This window comes from Bufo bufo, chromosome 6 (assembly GCF_905171765.1).
Source record: "Bufo bufo chromosome 6, aBufBuf1.1, whole genome shotgun sequence".
NCBI lineage: Eukaryota > Metazoa > Chordata > Amphibia > Anura > Bufonidae > Bufo > Bufo bufo.
The window spans coordinates 77,435,198-77,440,657 of NC_053394.1; the positions used below are offsets into that span (position 1 = coordinate 77,435,198).

Genomic DNA, 5,460 nt, shown 5'->3' on the forward strand with positions numbered 1-5,460 from the left:
CGGACCAAACTGGGTTCGGTCTAAACTGATTTGTTCATCCTGAGCTCCTACCAATAGAGCAGCAATACCCATGATGTGCCTTCATGTAGCCTTCAGCTTTCTCCAGTCTTTATTGTACCTCTTGTCCATTTCCGCTCAAACTACTTCACATAGCTCTCTTTCACAATCTGCCAATTTACACATGCCTCTTCTTTACTAAAACTTTCATGAAAAAAAACCTCTTACAGGTCATAGTCATTTTATTATTTTATTTTCCCAACATTTTCTAGTTTCAAGAAAGTGTAAAAATGCTTCAGGGATTTATGGAAATGCAATTTGCTGACATATTACTTTTAAAAATGTTAACAAAATAGACAAATTGCATACATTAACGATAGAAGAGGAGGACGGCTGCTTCAGTTATCTCCTTGGTGGTACTCCATCCAATACTTTTTCCATAACCATCCCAGTCAAATGCTGCAAAGTCACCACACTGCCTGGGGAATCCTTCTGGGATGTAGCCTCCTCCACCAATGCAATGCTGGAAGTGTAAGAAGAAGATTAGATCTGCTATTTGCTTTAGGTGTAACACAACATGCTCAGTATTACTGGAGCCTTAAACCTATAAAATGTATCAATAGATAATAATTCAAGTTATATGAATGGAGTTTAGCCAGTTCTAATACTTACATGTTCTACATTGCATCCTGTCACCTTCACTCCTGCACACAGAGCCAGGGCAGCTCTTTCCGTATTAATAACCCGGAACTGGACATAACCAGCAGTGAACTCCTCTGCAGAGACAGTTATCAGTATGAAGGTCCTCTTCACTGTGCATTATATTACAATATAATTATACAGGATCTTACTTGCTCCAAAGGGTGAATAATATGACTTTGTCTTCTCAGCACTTCCAAGGTCATACACTACAGGAACAGCGGGTCCATTTTGTGCAAGGCAGCCACCAACATTATATACTACTGGGTATTTCTAAGAGATAATGAAAAAGATTTTGTTTAAATGATGCTAAAAGGCTCACAATCTGTCCTACGGCAATTCAATTGTTAGCATTCTAATCCATGTTTTGAATGGTATGTACAGTTTTGCAACCAATTTTTTATTGCTTCTGTAAAACGACTTTCCAAATAGTATTAATGGGCTTCTCTATAATTTATATATTGATGGCTTATCCTCAATATCAGACTGTCAGGATGGATATATATATATATATATATATATATATTAAACACACATATTTATGTTTTTTTGTGATCATCCAACTTATAGATGATGAAAAGTAAAGTATAGTTGATTGTAAAGTTAGACAAAATCATCTCAGAGTTTACCAAACGTAATAATGAGCATGCACCGCTGTAAGAAAATTGGCATATTTTAAGACTCTCTAGTCTAATTCTACACTTTCCAAATATTAAACAGTAAATCTCCCCACACATGTACATACATCAATAACTGATGGTTATTTCTTGTGTTAACGCATTATATCTATGGTCAGTGCTACCAACCATGCCTAAATACAACAAGACGTGTCTTGATCTGTGTAGCATTTCATAAAGCTGAAATTACTTTTGTATATCAAAGACTTTAATGATTAGAATGGATTTTACATGCACAAAACATATACTAAAAAAATGCCAACAGAGCAAAATACCATAAACCACAGTGCAGCACAATATATTGTCCCAAAAGCTTTCCCTCTGTGTTGGCCATCAATAGATGACATCAGTTGTCTCTGATTAAGATATGGAGGTGAGATGTGGGCCACAGCAGTAGAATTCAGGAGGGCATGTGTGGTCACTGGCTGGGTACATGAGTACCTGATTCTCACAGCATTAATAACCACTGATAGCTCATTATGTACCAAGCCAGTGGCAGAGAGGAGGTTGGGGGTGGCCCCCTAGGAATTGGCCCACCAGGAAATTTCCCTGTAAGGTCTATGGCCAATCTGTAGCATATTTCTACGTATGTTGGAGGACTTACATTGTACAGCTTGAAGAGGTTACCACCTTCTTGCTTAAAGAAGCCATTGTCTGTGCGGTATCTCAGAAGAGAGGCATTCCTCCACTGTGTCAAGGGTGTATCATTGGGAACGTGCCACAAGCCCAGGTCTTTAGCAGTAAGATCATAATAGCCAGGATTCTATTAAAACAAACAAGAGTAAAAGTGTAGATCAGATTATACAGGATTGATGAAGATTACAATTGAATATGAATAAATATGCCTCTTCCACCTTATAAATCATCGCTTGTAGCTCCATCAGGTAGACCAAAGGTGGCATAGTTGGCCCAGTTGCCATCTCCTTTGGGGTTGTTTGATATCGTCTCCTCCCTGGCTGGACCAGCGATCTCCCACTGTACATTTACCAAACATATTGTTTTCATGGACACTTGCCACCAATGTCCAACCTCCTCCATTGGTGTCATATCACAGTAGGTCTGGTATGACACTCCATCTTCAGTGGTTAGCGTATAATATCCCATCTAAAAAAAAAAATTACTATAAATGGTGCACAACTTTTCTTTGGACCATGGCTAGAGTAAACAATGGATTTATACCGTATGCTATTTTTTTATTGAGCTATATAATTTAGTGATGAGCGGCAGGGGCAATATTAAAATTTGCGATATTTCGCGAATATGTATTAGAATATTCGTCATATATTTGAGATTAAATCTGCAATGTAAAAATCGCGTAAGATAGAATATAGTGCTATATATTTGTTTTTAGAATATTCGTCATTTTTTTTCCATCTGAAGTCTTGATTCCTCCCTGCTTAAGTTGCTTGTGGGCCAATGGCTCATTGGCCCACAAGCAAGAAGCAGGGAGAATCATGTGTTCAGATGGAAAAAAAATTATGAATATTTTGATATAACGAATATATAGCACTATATACTAAATATTCGTGAATTCTCGAAGTTGCTATATTCGCAATAAATATTCGTAATTCGAATATTGCGCTTACACTACTATATATTTGCTCTTGTCAGATTTGATTGTTATAACAAGAGGACAATAAAACTGCCCAAATGCCGAATGCTACTATGGTACTGTATTTAGCAATAACGTTGTATTCATGGAATCGGCATGCTCTGTGAGCTCCTCTCAGTGTTTTAAAATAAACTTGTAAAAATTAGAATGTAAAAAATTGCTTGCATTTTCACTGTACATTTACATAGTGTAATATCCTCACCTTCTGCATGTTTATCAGAGTTCTTGATTTCCTTGCAGCCTCCTGTACACACTGTACCCACCAGTAGGACTCCCAGAATAAGACCCATAGTCACTTTCAGAGCTTTCATCCCAACACGCCAACAGGTTCAGAATATTTTGTTTTTTCTTTCTCGAAATAGAGGCATCTTCTAAAAAATATAGGTTAGTGTACTTTATTGGTATGTGTTATGGGTTCCCCTTTACGCAACATTGAGTAACAAATATACAAATTGTTGTACTGAATGTTAACCAGTGACTAAGGGTCCATTCACACGTCCGTAATGTGTTTTGCGGATCCACAAAACACGAACACGGCAATGTGTGTTCCGCATTTTGCAGTTTTTTTCACTTCAATGGGGCCGCAAAAGATGCGGCCCCACTCCGTGTGCTGTCCGCATCCGTTGCTCCATTCCGTGGCCCCGCAAAATAAATATAACATGTCCTATTCTTGTCCGTTTTGTGGACAAGAATAGGCATTTCTACAATTGGCCGCCTGTTCCGTAAATTGCAGACCACAAAAAAACGGAACGGTCGTGTGCATGAGGCCTTAAAGGAATTTTCCCACATTCAACATTTAGCACCTATCTGAAGAGGAGGATAGCAGTTTGAATGGAGTGGAAGTCAAGTATGTACTCGCCCATTCCATTCATTCTCTATGGGGCAGGTGGAAACAGGCAAGTCCAGTACTCAGTGAAGACAAACAGGGATTTAGTACCCCCGTTCTAGTAATTGTGGGTTCGCAGAAATGCAACTTTCATTGAACAAATATATATTGTCTCAGATAAGTTAAATAATTCCATATGTCATCATTTCCAACCTAAAATCTAAGCCAAAAATACTCACGACATTTGGAGTATACTCCAGATAGTGCCAAAGTAAGGACTACCAGCTTGTGTAACCACATTTTCCACTAAAGAAAAAGATACAAATGCAAGCTGATATTGTAATAATACATGTAATACAAGAACAATGTGATAATGCCCTGATATAACAGCTATTGTGGGTTATTTTAAAAGACAAAAATAGTCTTACCAACTCAGAGGCACTTCCAATGTGACACTGAAGGTCACTCATTCCTCAGAAATTTGTCAGCTTTTATAGCATGATTAGTGGTTAAACCAGCTCAACTACATTCTTTCACCGAGCAATAGAAAAGTCTTGGGTTGTTTCATATTCTGCTTTAAGGGGGGAATTAAAGAAGGCATCAATGACAATTCAATAAATATTGATGGTTTTCTAGTTTGTTTTGGGAATATGTGACATTTGACATACAAGGACATGCATTTAGGTTCTAACTTGATCATATTATTTATTATATGAAAGGCACCAGCTTTCATCTCTTCCCAACATTCGCAGACATGTATGGCATATGTCAGGACTTAATCATGGCGACCACTCAGAAGCTGGGCAAGCACAATAACCAAATACAGTTCTCATGATTGGAGACAACTTTGATCACAGACATTTAACCCTTTAGATGTCATGGTCAATTGTAACCACAGCACCTTAGCGTTCGTTTGCCAGCAGCAAGCTCCTTACACTGACTGAATACCCCCATCCCCCCAGTTTAGCGATGAGAAGATATTTTATTTCTGTGGCCAGCCAGGAGCCTTGTGAAGGTCTGCCATAAGTTCTATTATAAGACCTTCTCTATGGCGTGAAAAAAGATTAAACCAGTATAAAAGTATAAGTGTTTATACTGCTGTGACCTATCATCAGGATAGGTCATCAGTATCCGAGTAGGTCGGGGTCTGACTCATGGTACCCCTGCTAATCAGCTAGGCCAGTGACATCACATCCATTGATCCCATGGCCTAGACACAGCTTAGTCCCATTCAAGTGAATGTGTCTAAGCTGCTATGCAACATACGGAGCTGTGTTTGGTAAGCTGCCATGAGGCCGTAGCTCTCCCCAGAGCTCATCAGCGGTAGTCGGATCCCCATCGATCAGATACTGATGACCTATCCTAAAGTTAGGTTTTCAGTATAAAATACTCAGAAACACCCCTTTAAAATAAAAGTAAAAAATGTTTGTACCTAAAAAAACATGGCAAATAAAGCAGGGGGGGCCATATTGGTGGGAATTCAAGCTATAATTTGATACAAAATGATGATATATTTGTAAACACAAGAAATAGATGGTAATGAAAGTTTCTAATAACCCAAAAGTGTTGAAGCAAGGTATTTCTAAATACACTAAATACACTAATAACTCTTGTAGCTAAGTGGTATATCAGTTGTTCAAAAAACAAAG

At 38.3% G+C, this 5,460-nt stretch overlaps 1 pseudogene; it reads right to left on the minus strand.

The window, feature by feature from the left end:
• Nucleotides 1–367: 367 nt before the first annotated feature.
• LOC121003932 lies at nt 368–4,111 on the minus strand (annotated as a pseudogene).
• Between the last annotated feature and the right edge of the window lie 1,349 nt (nt 4,112–5,460).